We start from the raw sequence: 24,359 nt of genomic DNA on the forward strand, positions 1-24,359 counted from the left end.
TTTTACCGTGTCCTTATCTTCTGTCTCGTAATCAAATTGGTCACTTTTATTGTCACATTTGTGTGTATATCTCCATTATACAAAAGCGTGCTATTTTTATTTTATTTTTTTTTCAGAACGTTTCGTATGTTTCAAATAAACGTTTAATATTCCAGGTGCGTTTTCCAATTAGTTTCGTCTCAAAAAAAAATAAAAATGAACACAAACAAATGTTGCTCTTGCAACTGGCTGGACCATTGAATCCCCATTTTCATTTGCATTCGTCCCTCTATGGCGAATTCATTTTATAGTCTCCCCTTACTTGTTCTAATTCCTTTTATAGTCTCCCCTTACTTGTTCTTGTTCTCATGTCACCTAATACCATCATCACCGGCACTGCCAACCCCGCTTTGGATTTTTCTTTCACCCATTTTCAGTTATTTAATAAAAAAAAAAAATTGCACCAAAATCAATGTCTCATGCTGCATGCCTTCCCTCGATGGTGCACATACATAAACATCAATTTCCACCAATACTTCACCATTTTTGCACCAACCTTACACATGCTGTTTCAGAAACGATAGGTCCAAAATTCCTTCAACATTTTTCATATTTTCTTATTCATCATCTATCTATCTACATATTAGGGGCGTCTTCATTCGTCGAACGCGGTTCGACAGACACGTGTTTAAAGTAATGTAAGAACGTGTGAACGGGGTATTTGGGGTTTAACCAACGTGTTCGACAACACGTGTCTGTCGAACCGCGTTCGACGAACCGTTCGACCATGTAAACCCCCTCTTAGCTCCTCTTGGATGAAAGGTCATCCCTCTCTCCTGCCCACTGCCCGGTAGGAAGCAATGCAGCAAGGCACAGTACATCCACATCAGGGCCGTTTCGTTCATGCGACGACCCTCCCTCCTTATAATGATCACCATTCACACAATATCATTCTTGTCATATTCACATATTTCTACATATTTTTCCATTACTCTTTTATCCTACTCTTTAATTTTCTCCCCTCAATTTTTCTTTCACACAAAACAAGTAGAATCATGTGTATTAGTTCTAACTTGTGTACTACCTCTTCTCCTGGCTCTTTTTTTGCTATACTCTCTTTTAATCCACTTACCATAATAGCACTCTTTTTTCCTGTTATGTTCCTCTCTCACAACCACATACTCTTTATCATTCCTTTTCTCTCTTTTCCTCTTTTTTTTGTAAACTTCATACTCTCTCTCTCTCTCTCTCTCTCTCTCTCTCTCTCTCTCTCTCTCTCTCTCTCTCTCTCTCTCTCTCTCTCTCTCTCTCTCTCTCTCTCTCTCTCTCTCTCTCTCTCTCTCTCTCTCTCTCCCTCTCTCTCTCTCTCTCTCTCTCTCTCTCTCTCCCTCTCTCTCCCTCTCTCTCTCTCTCTCTCTCTCTCTCTCTCTCTATCTCTCTCTCACTCACTCACTCACTCGCACACACACACACACACACACACACACACACACACACACACACACACACACACACACACACACACACACACATACACATAAATTGGACGAAGCAATAGTATGTGCAAAAATCACACAAGAATTTAAGAACAAACTAGATGCTGAAAGATACAAAGACGGGTCACTACGAGCATAGTTCCCTTCCCATATAATATAACTGGGTAAATACAATTAGGTAAATACACACACACACACACACACACACACACACACACACACGGCTAGACAGTGCAGTGGTAGCGTTCGCAGCCGTTACTCCAGCGGTCCGAGTTCGAATCCCGCCCAGGGCTGAAATCATTTCATTTTCGCTGTGCTGCGAATCGCTATTCCAACTCTTGTGGAGCTGGGTGTGTGGGTGTGGGTGGTTACAGCATTACCCATAGATCGGTCATATATGAGCTCTAAGGTCGCATCCGGGAGAGTATAGCTGTCGATCACATGTCAAACACGTGTTCCAAGACCATGTTGAATCACACATAGATACACACACACACACACACACACACACATACACACACACACACGCACACAAAACCACGTTCTCTTTATCTTTCCTTTTCTCTCTTCCTCTTTTTCTTTTCTCTCTTGCAAGTTTCATCCTCTCTCTCTCTCTCTCTCTCTCTCTCTCTCTCTCTCTCTCTCTCTCTCTCTCTCTCTCTCTCTCTCTCTCTCTCTCTCTCTCTCTCTCTCTCTCTCTCTCTCTCTCTCTCTCTCTCTCTCTCTCTCTCTCTCTCTCTCTCTCCTTTTCTTTATTATTCAAAATTCCGCTTTTTCAGCAATTAACAAAAAAGGAGGGAAAAACGAAACCTGGCCGAAAAATATTTGCTTTGTTTTATCTGAAGTTAATTTAAACATAAAAAAGGAGTATAGCTTTTTCCTAGGTAGGCAATTATACGACACTTTAATACTTATAAAAATATCGAAAATAACGTTGTTCATACTAAATCTTTTTTTGTGAAAAATTAATCAGAGGACAACGAGCTCCTCAATCTCTTAATACAGGCTCAGGTTAATCATTTCATGAAGTTACAAGGCTTCAGATCATTGAATTTCAGGGACTTCATAGGGTCAGGGGCCTAATTCAGGGCCCTAATTCAGGACCCGATTTCGGGACCTGATTTTTAATTTCCGGAGTATCTGGAGCCCTGAAGTGAGTGTGTGAATGGACGGTAGACGTTGCCTCAAGCTGCACGTGCCACTTGCCACGTGCCATTTTCTGTGCTACCTGAAACATTCCGTGCTAAATGACACTGTGCCACTTTTCCACTCATTCCCTTTGCCGTCAGCCGATTTTATTAACTTCCATGACAACACTACCCCTCCCTCTCCTCTTCCTCTTCCCCCTCCCATCTGCTCTTCCCCTTCCCCCTCCCACCTCCTCTTCCCCTTCCCCCTCCCACCTCCACCCTAGCCCGCCTTTGAGTGTCGAAAGGATTAAAGGTTTTTGCGAAACGACATAAAATTGCGTTAATAATCGGAAAGTCTAATACTGGGTTAATTACTTAATCCGGTTAATATACTTGATAATATGTGCGCGTGCGCAAACGCACACATACGCATAAAACCATATATATACACACACACACATATATATACATATATACACACACATACTTGCACACACATACACGCATGTACACACATACACACACACATACTTGCACACACATACTTTCACACATATACACGCATGCACACACACACACATACACACACACACGCACACACATACTTGCACACACATACTTGCACACATATACACGCATGCGCACACACACACACACATACACACACACACGCACACACACACACACACACACACACACACACACACACACACACACACACACAAATATAGAAAATACCGGAATTGAAAAAGGGGAGGAAAAGAAATGTAAAAGAAAAGAAATGTAAAAGAAAATATAAAAATAAGGAGGGCAGAAATAAAGAGAGAAAGAGAGAAAGAAAGAAAGAGAAAAAAAGAAAAAGAGAAAAAAGAAAGAAAAAGAAAGAAAGAAAGAAAAAATTAAGTAATGATGAAGAAGAGCAGGTTAAGTTTCGAGTTTAGTCCTTGTCCCATCATTTTCCCGTCCAGTCCCGCTCCCGTCCCGTCCCGCTCCCGTCCCACTCCCGTCCCGTTCCGGTCCCGTCCCGCTCCTGGTCCCGTCCCGCTCCCGTCCCGGTCCCCGTCCCGCTCCCGTCCTGGTCCCGTCCCGTTCCCGCCCCACTCCTGTCCCGCTCCCGTCCCGCTCCCGTCCCGTTCCCGTCCCACTCCCGGTGAGCGTGTCCCTCCTTCCCTCCCAAGGGAGGACAAGTCACCCAGGATCTCCCACGGCAGAGGGAGGGAGGGAGAGAGTGGAGGGAGTGGAGGGAGTGGAGGGAGGTGGTTTCCCGTGTAATGACTTCCACCTGAAGAAGAAGAGGATAAAAGTAAACATGAAGACGAGGACGAAGACGAAGACGAAGATGAAGATGAAGATGAAGATGGAGATGGAGATGAAGATGGAGATGATCATGAAGAAGATAAAAGTGAAGATGAAGATAAAAATAAAGGTGGTGATGATGAGGATGAATATGATGAAGTTGGTGAAGGTGATAAAGATAAAGATAAAGATAAAGATAAAGATAAAGATAAAGATAAAGATAAAGATAAAGATAAAGATAAAGATAAAGATAAAGATAAATAGAAAAGGAGAAGTGTAAGGAGAAAAATGTTTTATACCCTTCAGCATACCTGCCACTTTCTTTGGCTGTCGGAACATACAGGGTCAAGGTGACGGTGCCGTAATGAATCGATTAAAGGACACCACAGTAATCTCTCTCTCTCTCTCTCTCTCTCTCTCTCTCTCTAACATCACTACGGAGATTACTTTACGAAGAAGAGAAGAGGGAGGAGAAGGACGAGGAAGAGAAGAAGAAGGAGGACGAAGAAGAGAAGAAGGAGGACGAGGAATAGAAGAAAAAGGAGGAGGAGGAAGAGAAGAAGAGGGGTGACGAGGAAGGGAAGAAGAAAAAGGACGAGGAAGAGAAGAAGAAGGAGGACGAGGAAGAGAAGAAGAGGGAGGACGAGGAAGAGAAGAAGAAGGAGGACGAGGAAGAGAAGAAAAAGGAGGAGGAGGAGGAGGAGGAGGAGAAGGAGGAGGAGGAGGAGGAGGAGGAGGAGGAGGAGGAGGACGAGGGGTCAAGGGATTTATACTTGGGCCTTCATGACCCCAAAGAAAGTCTGAGAGCCAAAGTTGAGAGATTCTTCGGGGTGGGTGGCGGGAACGGAGGTGTCTCCTCTCCTCAAGGACATAAATAAACCAAGCTTCCAGAAGTTTTCAGAAGCTTCCAGAAGTTTTCAGGAGCTTTCAGAAGCTTCCAGAAGTTTTCAGGAGCTTTCAGAAGCTTCCAGAAGCTTTCAGGAGCTTCCAGAAGTTTCCAGGAGCTTCCAGAAGTTTCCAGGAACTTCTAGAAGCTTTCAGAAGCTTTCAGGAGCTTTCAGAAGCTTCCAAGAGCTTTCAGGAGCTTTCAGAAGCTTTCAGGAGCTTCCAGAAGCTTCCAGGAGCTTCCAGAAGCTTTCAGGAGCTTCCAGAAGCTTCCAGAAGCGTAGACATCGAGGAGGTAGTTTGGAACTAGACAGATTTATTAATCGATTGATTATTCTTTATTTGTTTATCTATTTCCGGGTTAGGGCGTCGTTACTTGCGGCGAAGGTCGAGGGGGTGGTTCGAATCCTGCCACCAAGGGCATGGTTCAATAAATTCCATGCTGCAAAGTGCTCTGCAAGGGCACCATCCTAGCCTTCCGATGAGAGGAGTTTGTAACGTTAAACCATATCACATACATATTATATATATATATATGTGTGTGTGTGTGTGTGTGTGTGTGTGTGTGTGTGTGTGTGTGTGTGTGTGTGTGTGTGTGTGTGTGTGTGTGTGTGTGTGTGTGTGTGTGTGTGTGTGTGTGTGTGTGTGCATGTATATATGTATATAAATATAAAAGATACCACTCCGGAATGTCCTCAGTAACATTTAACGCATTCAATGCAGCAGGTACACCTCTCCATACTACGTTGAGTCAGGTCAAGACGTTGAGAAGCGCCTATTCGAGCATAAGAGGGACACGAGGTCACACAGAACATCCAACTCACTCGTTCACACACTGACAAATCTGGACATTTGCCCCACTGGGAAGAGGTCGAGGTTCTTTATACGTGATTAAAGATGAACATGAGAAAATTGTTGAAGCTGCCTATAATAACACCTTTGAAAATAACAATGATAGGGAAGGTTTAGTATGTTTATCGAAGGTATCGAGGAAATTGATAATAAATACATTTGGGAAGTGTGTCCCTGGTACGAGAATGGGATTCCCCAGACAGCCAGAAGGATGACCTATCCGAGTTTTCAACTTCGAGTGTATAATTGTAAGATTCGAGCTGTTTGTAGACAGCTTACTGAAGAAGACAGAGTCCGTCGAAACGTATAAGCAATAAAGGAGTTTCAGCCCATTTCATTTGTTCTTCCTCCCGCCATACTCTAATCTGTCAAATCCATTAATTCATGTACATATATGTGTATATGTATGTATATATATATATATATATATATATATATATATATATATATATATATACATATGAATAGAATCACCAGTGACGGTGATGTCGATCAAATAATTCCGTCTGTCGTCCACGAATTCGAACCGATGGCTCTGATTTCACAAGTCTCTGTTCGAACCCGGGGACGACAGTCGAAATTATTTGATACATACATATATATATAAATACATATATCTATATACATATACATATATACATATACATATAGATACATATACATATATACTGTATAATGACGTAAGCGGAGTAGGAAACACAGGAGTCTTAGTCTTGAGTTTATTCCTGACTAGTTTCGCAGGAATAAACTCAAGACTAAGACTCCTGTGTTTCCTACTCCGCTTACGTCAACCTGTCAGAATGTCTCAACATACATATACATATATATATATATATATATATATATACATAGATATGCATATACATATATACATATATATATGTATATATATATATATATATATATATATATATATGTATATACATATATATATATATGTATATCCATCGACTGTTTCATTACCTACTCATTCAATACAAAATGACCATTTTCTTACAGTTTTTTATTACCTTTAGACTATTCTATTCATCTCCCCTGTAGGCTATCCCTTCCCCCATTTCCGAGTTGGATGCAGGAATATTTTGGTATTCGAGAGAGTGTCCGCGTGAGCCACTTCCAGACTTTTGGGGAAGAAAATGAAAGGCCAGTTAGCCTTTTTGAGCCTCATTACATAATTTGCAAGTTTCCGGTAAATGCCACGGAAGGCTGAAGACCTCTTGCAAAACCCCATACCAAATATACATTATATATATATATATATATATATATATATATATATATACATACATACGTATATATATATATACATACATACATACATGTATATATATATATATATATATACATACATATATATATATATATATATATATATATATATAGATGTAATATATGAGATCCAAAAACCAAACCTGATGAGTCAGAAAACGGAAGAGTGGAACAACAGGAGGGAGAAGAATGCAGCCATTAAGTCACATAGTTCGAAATAAAGAAGCAGTGGTGCAATATACAATTCACAAGTAGAGCTTGGATCGCGTGTTGGACTTGTGATTGACAGCTAATAACCTTGTGGATGAGAGCCCAGAGATTGTGTAGTTATTGTAGTTAATGTGATCTTAACACACACTGAACATTTATCCTCTTGCTCAAGGGTAGAAGTAACAGCTTGTTATGTTGATATGAATTGACATCCTCAGAAGGGTGCGTACTCTGGTTTAAGGCGTGGGTACCCTTGATGCTAACAACTACAATAGCAAATCGTGCATGAACAGATACGGACAATGATCACGCTTCTTCCCAGTGTGGTGGTTGGCGTCATGGGCTCCCCACACAAAAGGTCCAAGATCGTGCCCTGTTTGAGACTGAGGCTTCACAGCACTGAAGTCCGTCACTGTCTCAACTGAGCAAGGGGATATGGGTGTGGTGACTCATATATACCATTTATAACCAGCACTGGGTCATGTTCTTTTGTCCTTAGCAAATAAATAAATAAATGAATAAGTAGATAAGAAAAAAAAAATTGGATTACCGGAATGAAAAAGAGACACTAGCAGACCCTGACGCTATCCTCAGCAGGGTTCAGATTAAGATAACCGAACTCCGCGGGTGACCTTCATATGCAGCGCAGTGAGGGAGGGACGTCGGGTAGGAGCAGAGACCACAGACTACACCCAATCTCACTTCACGCGAAGTTTCGTCATCAACAAAACATTTGATATTGTCCTGACATAGACTCTGGTTGGCTTGACCTAGATAAGGTCAGGTAAGGTCAGCAACCTTTTATTTTTATTCTATTTTCCCTTCCACGTCCCTGCTGCATTATTCAATGAGCTCGTACATCTGAAGCTGTTCCCTTTACTTTATACCTTGACGATTTTTTTTCCTGTGGTGACCTGTGCATATACATTGATGTAAATGTATTCATGTATCTGTCCGGTATATATACATATACACATGCATATACATATACACATATACATGTATATACACATACATATACATACACATATAAAGATCAATTGTTTTTCTTTTATTCGCCGCATCATCATCATTATCATCATCATCGTCGTCGTCGTCGTCATCGTCGTCGTCGTCATCATCATCATCATCATCATCATCATCATCATCATCATCATCATCATCATCATCATCATCATCATCATCATCATCATCATCATCATCATCACCACCATCATCATCATAATCACCATCATAATCACCATCATAATCACCATCACCATCAATATCATCATCATCATCATCATCATCATCATCATCATCATCATCATCATCATCATCATCATCATCATCATCATCATCATCATCATCATCGTCATCATCATCATCATCATCCCCACCATCATCATCACCATCATCATCACCGTCATCATTCTCCCCATCCCCTTCCCTCTCTTTTCCTCAATCATTACGCTCACCTCAACATTGTCCCTCTTTCATTGACTCTTCCCACATCTCTCATCTCTTTCTTCCTCTCGTTATCCTCTCTTTTCTCTCTCTTTCCTCTTCTCCCAACCTTTCGTCAATCTCCTCTCGTATATGTCCTCTTTTTTCACAATAAATCTGACCGAAATGCAGTTGAATAAATACGGGTAACGAGTTGGGGGTTGGTCACATGTCCCACTCACTCCCTCATACTCCAAACAAAACAGAAATAGGACCCTACCCTCCGAGCGTGGGTGGTCCACTCACGTGATGAAACGCGCAATCGCACGCACAAGCACCCAAACAAAAGCACATCACTTTACGGACACTATACATTGATTTGGGGCGCGAATGCGATTCGCGGCATCTATAGTTAGGTCCTTTCATGAGGGGGAATATGCTTCCACCTCTCCCCCACTCTCCCCCCCTTGCCCCCCTCCCCCTCCTCCTCTCCCACTCCCCCTCCTCCTCTCCCACTCCCCCTCCACTCCCCCTCCCCTTCCTTCCCGGGAAGGGAGTGGGGCTGAAGCCAGATGGTGAGGAGCCTACGCCAGGAGGCGCTGAGTAGCTGCAGCTGAAGCTGTCACCTTTACCCTATCATACGCTTGGGGGACTGTTGGGACAGGTAGCTGACAGTCACTGCTGGGAATCGGAGGAATGCGGGATTCTAACCCACAATGAAGCGAATGGGATACCAGTGGGCTTCAGATTACGTCACCACCGCATGAGAGAGCCAGAGAAGTTCTGAAATCGTCTGATGGCATTCAGAATCAAGTAAACATGTCCCACGGGGTCAAATAATGATATATTAATACAGCCCCCTCCCTATCTACTGGTGGTTAAACCAGGAGAGGATTAAGAGCCAAAATAAATGTTTTCTTTGTGTTTTTTAAATCTCTAATCCTACAAGATGTCCTCCCATCATCCTTATTCTCGCATTTGCTTCCCCGGCCACCACTACATTGTCTCCACTTTGTATGATTGTTGCAAGGCAATGACTATACGTCTTTGTGCTTCCCCTGAGTTTGTGATTTGTTCAGTCTGTGCTGGTGCATATGTATTTGTGTGCCCATGGTGAGATGTGGTAGGTTCCAACGCTCGGCCAGGAAGGCGGACCTCACGGCCACATAACAAGCATCACGTTGAAACTTTGAACTGAACAAGGTGTAAATATTTTGAACTAGAATATCAATCGCTTCCACTGAACTCTTTTATGACATAAATAAATAGAACCTTTTCAAGATCAGCCAGTAAGGAAGGATGGGTAATTTGGAAAATTAAGGTAAAAAATAATAGATAATTGAATATATAGTTCACCAAATAAGGAAATAAAAAAAGAATTCAATCATTCAAAAAGTATATGAATATGTAAATACACACACAATTAAATCAATTTTTAGGCATAAATGATAAAGAAACAAATGCATTAGAAATAAGTGAATGAATCAATAAATTAACAATAAATAATTTGATAAATAAACAGATAGATGAATAGATTAATAAATAGATGAAAGTAAACGAGTAAACACATGAAAAATAAACAGGTAAGTAGATGATTAGATACACGAATAAATAAACAAAATAATCAATGAATGAATAATCAAAAATAGATGAATGAAAAAATAGATTAATCAATTCGTAAATAGGTAGAAATAAATAGATAAACAGATAGCTAACAAAATCAATAAACAAATCGACAAGTAAATAAATAGATAGATATATAATTATATAAATGAATAGATAGATGAATGAATAAATAAAGAAATAAATTATATACAAATAAGTAAATAAATAAACAAACAAATAAATAGATAAACAAATGAATAAATAAATAGATAAATAAATTAATAAACAAGTAAATTAATAAATAGTAAGCAAATAAATAAACAAATTAATTAATCAGTTCAATGATTATTTAGCACATAGATAAAGAAACAAACAAGTACATAAAAAGTAAATAATAAATAGTAATTAAATATATATATATATATATATATATATATATATAAGCGGAATAGGAAACACAGGAGTCTTAGTCTTGAGTTTATTCCTGACTAGTTTCGCAGGTATGCTTTGAAAAAGCATACCTACGAAACTAGTCAGGAATAAACTCAAGACTAAGACTCCTGTGTTTCCTATTCCGCTTACATTAACCTGTCAGAATGTCTCAACATATATATATATATATATATATATATATATAAACATATATATATAAAATAAACTCTTCTGCTGGGATTTGAACCCTCGCCAGAGCGGCTTGCATATTAAAAGACGAAGACCGTTCTCGTCACTCCACCACGACCATTCAAAACAGAACGAATTAGGGTCGTGGTGGAGTGGCGAGTACGGTCTTTGCCTTGTAAAAAGCAAGCCGCTCTGGCGAGGGTTCGAATCCCAGCAGAAGAGTTTATTTCCAAAATATCAAAATGACACAAACACATATATATATACATATATATATATAACTGAATGAATGAATGAATAGGTAAACAAATAATTATAAATGAATAAATAGATAAATAAACAGATACATAAAATACTAATTATCATAATCAATGGATGAATAAATTTGCAAATAAATAAAAGAATGAACAATTGAATATTTTATCTTTTTTCATGTCACGGTCACTTACTGTATTTCACCTTTAAATATTATTTTTTCTTTTGTGTTGACATTCCGTAGCCTGTGTATATGCTTTGGTCTTACACATTTGCTTTAGGAATTCCCAAAATATGGAATTTTTCAATATTCACAACGAAAACGACTTATATGAAATAAAAAAAGTAGTTACGATATTCAGGGGAATTTTTTCCTCTATTACGGAAAATTTCGTTTCAATTATATTATTATTATTATTATTATTTTTTTTTTTTTTTTTTTTTTTTACGAAATGCTTTCCAATAATGGAAACTACAGGAGCGAAAGTTTATTTCCCAATTATTCTACGATACAAATCGTTTCCCGGGTCCTTTATATCCCATTTAGTTTCGATAACGTCCATTTTTTTCGTCTATTTTCGATTTAGCACTGGAAAAAGTTCAAATTACTCTGCGTTCCGGTGAACGAAGGTTAATGAAAATTTCACTTTTTATCCTCGTTTTCATTAGGATACAGAGCTATGACGATCATTTGAGCCCCGAGGGGGAAACATTTGCGACTGAATAAAATCGCCTGACGACAGCAAAGATGAACAACGACTTTGTATTGTCTTATTTATTTATTTATTTATTTATTTATTTATATATTTATTTTGGGTGTGTTTTCATTTTTTTCAAATCTCTGAAATGTGTTACATTCAATTGCCTTAGCAGGAAGCTATGGCAATTGAATGTTCTACAGTCTCTTCGAGGAACCAGTGCCAACGTGCCATGTGCCATTGCGTTATGTGCCAAAGTGCTAAGGTGCTAAAGTACCAAGGTGTCATTGTGCCAAGGTGCCAAGGTGCCATGTGCCATTGCATCAGTCATTGTACCAAGGTACAAGGTACCAAGGTGCCAACGTGCCAATGTGCCAAAATGCCAACGTGCCAATGTGCCTTGTGCCAAGATGCCATGGTGCCTTGTGCCAAAGTACCAAGGTGCTATAGTGCCATGTGCCATTGCGTCATTGTCATTGTGCCAACGTGCCAATGTGACTTGTGCCAATGTGCCAAGACACCAATGTGCCAACATCCCAATGTGCCAACATCCCAATGTGCCAACGTGCCAAAGCACTATGTACCAAAGTACAAACGTGCCATGCACAATTGTGCCAACGCGTCAAAGTGATTACACTACCAACGTGCATAAGAAAATTAACAAAATAGTCTGGTAGTACCTAAACTATGAATAAATAGAAAACTGAATATACAAATAAATAAGTGAATAAAATTATAAAAAGATAGATAAAGAAGTGAATAAACGGTTATATAAATATCAAATTAATAAACAAATATATAAATAGACAAACAAACAAATAATAAAAAATATATATGGATAAATACACGAGTAAATATATAAGTAGACAAATAGATAAATAGATTAAGAAACAGAATAAATGAATAGAAATTATATAAGAGTAAAAAAAATTAATATAGGAATAAATCAATAAATAGATGACTATATAAATAAATATATAAAAGAATAAATAGATAAGTAAAATAATAGATAGATAAACGAATAAAAAAATTATAAATGGAATGAATTAATAAATTAATAAATAAATGACATGATAGATAAACAAGTAAATGAATAAATAAATAAATTAATAGATAGATAAATTAGTTAATTAATAAATGAATAAGAAATAACTTTTTGTAGTTACCCCTTAATAATTATGTTTTCTTACACTCGTCATCGCTCAATGAAACTATAAAAAACGCCAAAACTTAGGAGTGACTATTTATATTAAACTCATATTAGGAAAAATTTATTATATTACTAGTCGACAATAAGCACCCCTTCTAACCATGGGTACAATATTTCATCAAAAGTTGACTCATAGATGTAGTGAAAAAGAAAATTTAAGGAAGAAAGAGAACGGCGAGCCACAAAACTGATTCCAAATATCAAAAATAAATCATACGAAAATCGACTAAAACATATGAATCTGTTTTCCCTAAAAAAGCGTAGACTCAGAGGTGACTTGATACAGGTCTTTAAGATTTTAAAGGGAATTGACAACATCAAAAGTGACAAAATTTTCACATTGAATGAGAATCAGACAAGAAACAATGGTCTCAAACTGTCCGGAAATAGATTCAATTTGGAAGTAGGTAGAAACAACTTTGCCAACCGTGTAGTCAATGAATGGAATAAACTTCCTGCACAGGTAGTGCAATGTAGTTCAGTTCGAAGCTTTAAGAATCATTTAGATAAACACCTAAGCAAGATGCTGCAATGATTATAATTTATTTTATATTATTTGTTTTTGTTTTGTTATCATTTGTCTGTCTGATTTTCATTTATTATTAGTTATATGTCAATTTATTATTATTTACTATTTACCTGTTTGTTTATTTTTAACTATACCTATGCATTTATTCGTGTATTTTATTTGTTATTTACATTATTATAGTTTTTATTTATTATTTTATTATTATTATGATTTTTTTCCTTCGCATCCGACCTAGATATGGACCAAAAGGTCTGCTGTCGGCATGCTCCGCCTTTGTAATACTTTGTAATCCTTTGGTCAGCATTTTGTTTCCGGCCATTGAAGAATGATGCATAACTGATCAGCTGGAGTATTACCAAAGTCCCCCTATAACACTGACTCAAAGAAATTTCATATATTATGCCATTGTTCTACGTTTTTTTCTTTTTTGTGTATAAACTTAACAAAAGGTATTTTGTATCGTGAATCACGACATCTATCTCCAGAAAATTACTGCAGTGTATGTATGATCACAGTGTTACAATCAACTGGTTCAGATCCTAATTAGCCGACAGAAAACAAGCCATTAATATAAACAATTCCGATTCCTGTGTGGTGTACCTCAGAGGTCGAGCTTGGGACCGCTTCTGTTTCTGATATATATAAACAATATATCATCTATTGTGGACTGTAAAATCCTGTTACATACAGATTATTCTCTCTAGTGACTATAGAGAGATAGGGGGAGTGTTGGGGGTATATAAAACCGATATAGTGAAAAAAGGAGGGCTCCATCTAGGCCTCATTTGAAAGTGAACGTGAAAAGTGTCATAGTAAGTTAATAAATGGGACCTTTCGCAGTCAGGCTCGTAGATTCCCATTAGCGCTAGAATTTTGAATTGTCTCGGATTTCAAGTGCCATAGAGGTGACTTAACTAATTTGGAAACCGATATCTAAAAAAAGATACGACATAAATTGCTGCATAAATGTATTTAAAATTAGAAACATGACTCTTAATGTTATAATTTTTACTTACTGGTGTGTGATAAGGCTTTGTTAATTTAATTATAAGGTAAAACTAAAAATAGGTAATTATTTTTACTGAAGTATGAGCAGTAAATATAAGAGGATGTTGATTTCGGTTTGTGCATTTTATCTGAGAGTGTTGAAAAATAATGGATATCACTGTCACGTCCTGTATATGAAGATAATCAGTGAGATAAAAGATAACAACAGTGGTGGTGGACGTACAAAGTGAGCGACGTTTGTGTAAACAATAGCCTCTTAGATCTGCTGGGAGCTATTTTCAAAGAAATATGACTAATTTTACGTGTGCCGTGGCAGACTGCACGTCAGATTCAAGAAAAAGTAAGAGAAAGACAAATGTTGATCGTACCGGAAAAATTAAGTCTTCGATGCAAAATTATATTTTCTATACATTACATGGATTTGCCTATTGTTTGGTGCATTCAAATGAAAGTACATATCAGTATACGTCCATTGAAGTTGGTAGAAAATGACAGATTGCTTGGCTTCATACAATGATAGGCTGTTTTACGAATATCATCTGTAATTATGAATAGAGTCTCATATGCCATTTGCAATCATGAAATTAATTGACTTAAATTTCAGACACAATAATGTACAACGATACATCTCTGTAAGCTTATAAATCTTGCCCAAAAAAGTATTTATTTTCCGGCAAGAATTACAAAATCTGGCGGTGTCTGGTATCAAATCGCTCACTGCCAAAGGTCCCAAGAAATTTGCTGGCAATGCTAACAGGCCTAAAGAACAAAGGTATGTCTTTAACAGCCTTGCACCACCAACCCTCTCGCGTGACTGGTCACGTGTATTTACCTAGTTGTATTTAACTAGTTGTATTTTACGGGAAGGGAAGCTATGCTCGTGGAGTCCCGTCTTCATATCTCATTTTATATTGTTTTTGTGTGGTGTGTATGTATGTATGCATGTACGTATGTATGCATGTACTTATGTATGTATGCATGTACTTATGTATATATGTACGTACGTATGTATATATGTACGTGTATGTATGTATGTACGTATGTATATATGTATGTACGTATGTATGTATATATGTACGTATGCTAATAAGAACACAGATGCGTGTGTTCACTTATGTACGTATGTATGCATGTACGTATAAATGCATGTACGTATGTACGGGTGTATGCATGTACGTAAGTATGTATGTATGCATGTACGTATGAATGTATACATGTACGTACGTATGTATGCATGTACGTATGTATGAAGGCATGTACGTATCTATGTATGTATGTATGCATGTACGTATGTTTGTATGCATGTACGTATGTATCTATGCATGAACGTATGTATGTATGCATGAACGTATGTATGTATGTGTGCATGTACATATGTATGTATGTATGCATGTACGTATGTATGTATGTATCCATGTACGTATGCATGTGCGTAAGTATGTATGTATGCATGTACGTATGTATGTATGCATGTACGTATGTATGCATGCATGTAAGTAAGTATGTATGTATGCATGTACGTATGTATATATGTATGAACGTATGTATGTATGTATTCATATACGTATGTATGTGTGTATGCATGTACGTATGTATGTATATATGCATGTACGTATGTATTTATGTATGAATGTACGTACGTATGTATGTATGCATGTACGTATGTATGGATGTATGTATGCATGTACGTACGTATGTACGTATGTATGTATGTACGTATGTATGTACGTACTTAATATGTACATATGTACTTATGTATGTATTACGTATGTACGTATGTACATATATGTATGCATGCATGTATGTATATATGCATGTACGTATGTATGTATGCATGCATGTGTGTATATATGCATGTATGAATGTGTTTATGTATGCACATCTAAGATCACCAAAAGTAACATCACGGTATCAGTGTAGTGTATGCTAGTTAGTATTATTTCTATTAGCATTTTATATACATGTAGGAAACGAAAAGGGATGAGTTATTGTGTGTATGCGCGTAGGTGGCAAGCATGAATTTTCCAGAACTTACTAATTGCCATTTCTGTTTACATAATTAATTATCATTTTATTTGTAATGCGAAAGTTTTATGAATGTGAACTATCAAACTTAAATTAGTGTATAACTGAAATATGAATGAATGTAAAGTTCAATGTACAAGGAAGAATTATGGAAAATTAAAAATAGCAACTGCCTTTTCCTTGAGCACGCTAAGCACCTACAGCTCCCTGAAGAACTTAGATTTTCCTTGACCGGAGGCTAGCCACATGTGTCAGCCCGATCCAAAAATAATTGTTTTAATTGGAACTCGAACACTTGTACCCTGTTACACATGTACATGAATATCTTCCCAATCGCATCATTCTCAGACAGATTCACGTGGCCGGAAGGTGTGTCTTCGTCGCCTCAAGGTAATACCCAATTCACTCATCGTCATTATCAACTTTTTACTCCCCTCAGCTCCTCAGACCTTTGTATTCCTAAGGGCTAATATTATGACTGTTGTTTCCTGGGCCAGGTACAGCTCTACTAAGGCCTATGGTTTAACAAGGACAATAAGGGTTTCTGTAATAAGGCACCAGGGTCTTTTGTACCGTTGAAAATAACTAAACACAAAGTATAGAACAGTGTTTAACCCTTGCGTAACCTTTGAAATAAATTGCATATTTCAAGGAACCCCCGCGAAAAAAAAAATATATATATATATGCCATATCTTTCTCATTGTATTTTCATCGTAATAATGGGTTACATAGGATGATGTCTATATTACATTATTACAATAACCAAGAATATGTCGTGCGTGTTTAATTATATTACGTATATGAAATTAGATAAAAAATCAAAAGTGCATTAGCTTATCTCACTTGTTCTCGCGGAACCCTTAGGGACCTTTTGCGGAACCTTAGGGTTCCGAGGAACCCTGGTTAAGAAACGCTGGTCTAGAGCATTAATGTTTCAATGAAATTAGGGGTGAAAGACTGGAGGTATAATCTGATAAAAAAAAAATTAGGCTGATTGGTTTGTATGATTTATGGCCTCCACCTAAGCGCCGGAGATATAGGGCCATTCAGTTCATATTTATCAGTTTCACATTCAAGGAAGTATATATATATATATATATATATATATATATATATATATATATATGTGTGTGTGTGTGTGTGTGTGTGTGTGTGTGTGTGTGTGTGTGTGTGTGTGTGTGTGTGTGTGTGTGTGTGTGTGTGTGTGTGTGTGTGTGTGTGTGTATATATATAAATATATATATATATATATATATATATATATATATATATATATATATACATATATATATATATATAAGTCTAAATAAAAACATTCTTCTAAAAAACGCTGTGGAAGTCGGAGACAGGTGGTATTACGGTGACGCTTTGTCCTAAAATTATTCTTGAAAAAGCGCTTGGGTAAGTCGGGGTCAGGTGGTATTCTTCTTCTTCTTCTTCTTCTTCTTCTTCTTCTTCTTCTTCTTCTTCTTCTTCTTCTTCTTCTTCTTCTTCTTCTTCTTCTTCTTCTTCTTCTTCTTCTTCTTCTTCTTCTTCTTCTTCTTCTTCTTCTTCTGCTTCTTCTGCTTCTTCGCGTTCCTCTTCTTCTTCTTCTTCTTCTTCTTCTTCTTCTTCTTCTTCTTCTTCTTCTTCTTCTTCTTCTTCTTCTTCTTCTTCTTCTTCTTCGCGTTCTTCTTCTTCGCGTTCTTCTTCTTCTTCTTCGCGTTCTTCTTCTTCTTCTTCTTCTTCTTCTTCTTCTTCTTCTTCTTCTTCTTCTTCTTCTTCTTCGAGTTCTTCTTCTTCTTCTTCTTCTTCTTCTTCTTCTTCTTCTTCTTCGCGTTCTTATTCTTCGCGTTCTTCTTCTTCGCGTTCTTCTTCTTCGCGTTCTTCTTCTTCTTCGCGTTCTTCTTCGCGTTCTTCTTCTTCGCGTTCTTCTTCTTCGCGTTCTTCTTCTTCGCGTTCTTCTTCTTCTTCTTCTTGCGTTCTTCTTCTTCTTCTTCTTCTTCTTCTTCTTCTTCTTCTTCTTCTTCTTCTTCTTCTTCTTCTTCTTCTTCGCGTTCTTCTTCTTCTTCTTCGCGTTCTTCTTCTTCTTCTTCGCGTTCTTCTTCTTCTTCTTCGCGTTCTTCTTCTTCTTCTTCTTCGCGTTCTTCTTCTTCTTCGCGTTCTTCTTCTTCTTCTTCTTCGCGTTCTTCTTCTTCTTCTTCTTCGCGTTCTTCTTCTTCTTCTTCTTCTTCTTCTTCTTCTTCTTCTTCTTCTTCTTCTTCTTCTTCTTCTTCCTCGCGCTCTTCTTCGCGTTCTTCTTCGCATTATTCTTCGCGTTCTTCTTCGCGTTCTTCTTCGCGTTCTTCTTCGCGTTCTTCTTCTTCTTCGCGTTCTTCTTCGCGTTCTTCTTCAAGTTCTTCTTCTTCTTCGCGTTCTTCTTCGCGTTCTTCTTCGCGTTCTTCTTCCTCGCGTTCTTCTTCCTCGCATTCTTCTTCGCGTTCTTCTTCCCATTCTATATCGTGTTCTTCTTCGCGTTCTTCTTCCTCGCGTTCTTCTTCCTCGCGTTCTTCTTCCTCGCGTTCTTCTTCCTCGCGTTCTTCTTCGCGTTCTTCTCCGCGTTCTTCGCATTCTTCTTCGTGCTGATCCCGTGTTGGGGTTCCACCCCGAAGCCAAAGGTCGAGGGCGGCTGGGGCTGCCGTGGAGTCCAATTTCACACCATTCATGGGTGCGAGAGGCCCAAAAGTGATTCCTGGGTGAAAAGGCCCAAATTTGGAGGGGTGCCACTGCCACGCCCTTGGACTCAGGCTGCTCATGTTTACCTTGCTGTGCACTTTGACCAACTCTCTCCCTGTGGGGCAAGTTTGGACCAAATCGGTCACCTTCGAATTTTCGGCTAAATTCATGGGGTTAATCCTTTGAGATTTTTTGGATTTTGGGTCTTTATGGTCACTTGCTCCGATTTACCCGCCATCTCATCTACAGGTCGAGGGCGGCTAGGGCTGCCGTGGAGTCCAATTTGACACCACTTAGGCCAACGGTATGGGTGCCAGAGGCCCAAAGGTGATTACTGGGTAAAAAGACCCAAATTTGGAGGGGTGCCACTGCCACGCCCTTGGACCCAGGCTGCTCATATTTACCTTGCTGTGCACTTTGACCTACTCTCTCTCTGTGGGGCAAGTTTTGAGCAAATCTGTCACCTTCGAATTTTTTGGATTTTGGGTCATTTTGACCGAGGGATTAGAGCGCGGAAAGCTGCGGCCGTATATATAGATTATATATATATATATATATATATATATATATATACATATATATACATATATATACATATATATATTATATACATATATATATATATATATATATATATATATACAATCTCCATGACCGTCGCGAAGAGGATTCGAACCACTGCCTATAGACCCAAGAGAGTCCACAGCACCCGTCTTTGACCACTCGACCACAGACGATCTAAAAGTGTACGAACTCGTAATCAATCTGATTACCGAGATTGGGGAGGGTGCTAACTGCCCCCCATATAAACCCCTTTTTACCATACACCTAATCGCACCAGTGGGAATGGTAAGGACTAGAACGAATCCCCCTCACGCTTCTCGTCATCGTAACTATGTGAATAAATTCGCTAGTGGACAGCGACATCAATCATCAATCTCTTGGGTCTATAGGCAGTGGTTCGAATCCTCTGCGCGACGGTCATGGAGATTGTATGATTGATGTCGCTGTCCACTAGCGAATTTATTCACGTATATGTATATGTATATGTATATGTATATGTATATGTATATATATACATATATATTATATATATATATATTATTTATACACATATATATATATATCATATATACACACATATATATATATTATATACACATATATGTATGTATATATATATATACACATATATATTATATTATATATACTGTATATATATATATATATATATATATATATATATATATCACAGGTGAGAAATGTAGTAACACATTTATAAATCACAACTAACACCACAGTCGGACGAAAGAAAAAGTTGCGTAAGCGGAACTATATATTTCGATTGCTACCTGCAATCCTCTTCAGTAGTACAAAGTGGCAGAGAGGAGGCTATCTTAAGTAGCAACCTCTTACAAAAGAAAGGGAACATGAGAAGATAAAGAACATCACTGCCCCAACCCTAGTTGACCTGAGGCTGACACGAGGTCGGGTCAGGGGGAGGGGGAGGAAGCTTGTTGACAATATTTTTGGTGATGAATAGTCCTGAAATAATGTCTGGGGTCCATTGACCCTTGGAAATATTCATCGTGGGCAGATAATCAATTAATGTTGATTCCACCATTTTCCTTCTGAACCCACACCCTGATTTATAAATGAGATCAGATTTCTCCCAGTCCATCCGGTGATTAAATTTATTAACGTGTTGAAACACTGCTGAATTTATTTGGCCATATCTAATCGACCTTTTGTGTTCATTTAATCTTGTCGGTAGGTCTCTCCCCGTCTGGCCAATGTATGAAAGGTTACAATCTTTACATGGAAAGGAGTAAACACCTGGGATATGTTCTTCCTTCAACCTCTGGTGAACATTAACAACTTTTTTATTAATAGTATTAGGGTAGTTATGAATTAAATTTACTTTCTCTTTGGGAAGAAACTTGGACAATTGACTGATGGACTCTGAGAAGGGGATGACTAGGGGATTTTGTCTCTCTTTCTTTGACTTAGTGGAAGGGTGTTTGAAAAAACTTGCTCTGGCTTGACTAAGGGCTTTATCCAGAAACCAATAAGGGTAGGCTAATTTTGTTAATTGGGACTTGATAGAAGTTAATTCGTGTTCTAAAAATTGGGGGCTACAAATCCTAAAGGCTCGGAGAAAAAGTCCCGAAGCTACACTCCTTTTAATGTGATCTGGGTGATGACTGAAGAAATGGAGGTAACTACCTGAATGAGTGTTCTTTCTAAAAACAGTAAAAGCAAGCTTATTCCCATTCTTCATGATTAAGATGTCTAAAAAGGGGATTTTGTCATCTTTTTCCCATTCCACTTTGAACTTGATGTTGGTTGTTAAATTATTAAGTTTATCTAGAAAAATATCAAAGGGACCCCAACTCTCATCCCAAAGAGTGAAAATATCATCAACGTATCTTAACCAAATCATACCTGGGGGTTTAATTGTTGGAAGAAGAACACTCTCAAAGTATTCCATGTAAAGATTAGCCAGAACAGGAGAAAGATTCGAACCCATGCTACAACCAAACTTTTGCCTGAAAAACCGATTTTGAAAGGAAAAGACATTAGATGACACGCAGGTGCGTACAAGAGCAATGATTTTGGAAACCGGAAGGGGGAATTTGTCTTGGAATGTTTGTAGCTTAGTTTCTAGAAAGGACAAAACATCATCAACACAAATGTTCGTAAATAATGAGACAATATCAAGACTTAATAAGCGACGGCCTACTATGTTAATCTCCTTTATTTTCTGGATGAAATCTTCTGAATGTTTCAAATGGGAATTGGAAAATTTGCCCACAAATGGTGATAATAAACCCGCAAGCCATTTAGAGAGTTTGCTGGAACAAGAACCCCTGTTGGAAATAATGGGCCTTAATGGGGTACCCTCTTTATGTAACTTGGGGAGGCCATAAAAATAAGGGAGCTTGGGAGTAAAAACTTTAAGTTTGGACACTTGTTCACTAGTGGTGATCTTACGAACTTGCTTATTAAAAGAGGCAGCCATGTCTTTTAAGGGGTTTTTGGTGAGTTTCTCGTATGTATTTTGATCATTAAGAAGCTCCATAGCTTTTTCAACATACGAGTCTAGGTCTAAAACAACTACTTTACCCCCTTTATCTGCCTTGGTGATAATTATGTTACTTAGTTTTTTTAATTCTTCTATACCCATTTGGTAACGTTTGGGTAGACCATTGTTGTCCTTGAAACAATCTGAAATGCTGTTCAAGAGCACGCCTTTGAGACATAATAAGTCTTTATCATAATTATTATGGGACAAGAACTTATCAAAACCTACCAGGAAGTCTATAGCATTGTGTTTTTCCGGTTTTAACGCAAAGTTCAAACCAAGACCTAACACTTCTAATTGTGATTTTGAAAGTACTGTGCTAGAAAGATTAACGACATTCTCAGAAGAAGCAAACTTAGTCCAAATGCTGTTATTACATAACCTAAAAAGTTTTTTATTGAGGATCACAATGTGTTTGTCACTTACGACACTGGCTTGTTGTTGGGCTCTGTGTAGAAGTGACTTGAAGACGTGTTCATCCCGGCAATGGAAAAGAAGTTCTCTGGTGGTGGACCGAAGGTGAAGAAAAGCGTTGTCAAGGTCTAATGACGCCAATTGAATCCGATCCGATAAAAAGGCTCTGATGTAAGTGGGAAAACTGTAACCCAATTGCTTGTGTTTGTGGAAACCAAACGTCCGGGGGCAAACCTGTTCCGCCAAACAATTGGACAGAAAAGTTTTCTGGTTCTTCCTTTTCTTGCTTGCGATCAAGGAAGATTCGAAACGTCTGTAGGGATGTTTGAGGTCGGGGTATCTAAAGGGGTATCTAAAGGTCGATTAGATATGGCCAAATAAATTCAGCAGTGTTTCAACACGTTAATAAATTTAATCACCGGATGGACTGGGAGAAATCTGATCTCATTTATAAATCAGGGTGTGGGTTCAGAAGGAAAATGGTGGAATCAACATTAATTGATTATCTGCCCACGATGAATATTTCCAAGGGTCAATGGACCCCAGACATTATTTCAGGACTATTCATCACCAAAAATATTGTCAACAAGCTTCCTCCCCCTCCCCCTGACCCGACCTCGTGTCAGCCTCAGGTCAACTAGGGTTGGGGCAGTGATGTTCTTTATCTTCTCATGTTCCCTTTCTTTTGTAAGAGGTTGCTACTTAAGATAGCCTCCTCTCTGCCACTTTGTACTACTGAAGAGGATTGCAGGTAGCAATCGAAATATATAGTTCCGCTTACGCAACTTTTTCTTTCGTCCGACTGTGGTGTTAGTTGTGATATATATGTATATGCATATATGTGTATATGTCTATATGTATATACGTATATATATATATATATGTGTATATGTATATATGTATATATATGTATATATATATACATATACATATATATATGCATATGTATGTATATATATATATATATTATACATATATACATATTATATACATATATATATTATATATATACATATATATATATGTATATGTATATATATATATATATATATATATATATATTATATACATATATATTACATGTATATATATATATATATATATTATATATATGTATTATATATATGTATATATTATATATATATTATATATATATAAATATATATATATATTATATATATATATATATGCACTGTATATATATTATATATATATATAAATATATATATATATTATATATATAGACATATAAGTATATATATATATATGTATATATATATATTATATATATTATATATATTTATATTATATATATTGTATATATATATTATATATATGTATATTATATAGATATATATATATTCTATATATCTGTATATATATATATACATATATATATATTATAAAAAATATATATATATGTATATGTATATATATATATATATACATATATATATATATATATATATATATATATATATTATATATCAGCGAAAAATTATACACGGGAGCGACGAGCGATTTCGCTCGGGTAAGTTCCAATGTCGCTCTCGCAAATCCAATAGCGGGAGCGATCGCCCACAAAAAAAAAAAATCGCTCCCGCGGCAAGATTCAAAATTTTTCATGCAGTATCCATCATTTGGCAATCACTGAATCCCATCACCATTGATG

General features: G+C 37.3%; 1 protein-coding gene across 1 annotated transcript in view; it reads left to right on the top strand.

Annotated features, from left to right (window-relative positions):
• Nucleotides 1-16,839: 16,839 nt before the first annotated feature.
• LOC143020591 (alpha-(1,3)-fucosyltransferase C-like) overlaps nt 16,840-24,359 on the top strand; it is a 20,064-nt gene continuing 12,544 nt past the window's right edge. Inside the window, exon 1 of the mRNA XM_076177026.1 lies at nt 16,840-16,883. The gene's annotated coding sequence lies outside the window, so the exon portion shown is untranslated. The remainder of the gene's footprint in view (nt 16,884-24,359) is intronic.

Source organism: Oratosquilla oratoria, chromosome 40 (assembly GCF_046742065.1).
Source record: "Oratosquilla oratoria isolate Oo_2021 chromosome 40, ASM4674206v1, whole genome shotgun sequence".
NCBI classification, from domain to species: Eukaryota; Metazoa; Arthropoda; class Malacostraca; order Stomatopoda; family Squillidae; genus Oratosquilla; species Oratosquilla oratoria.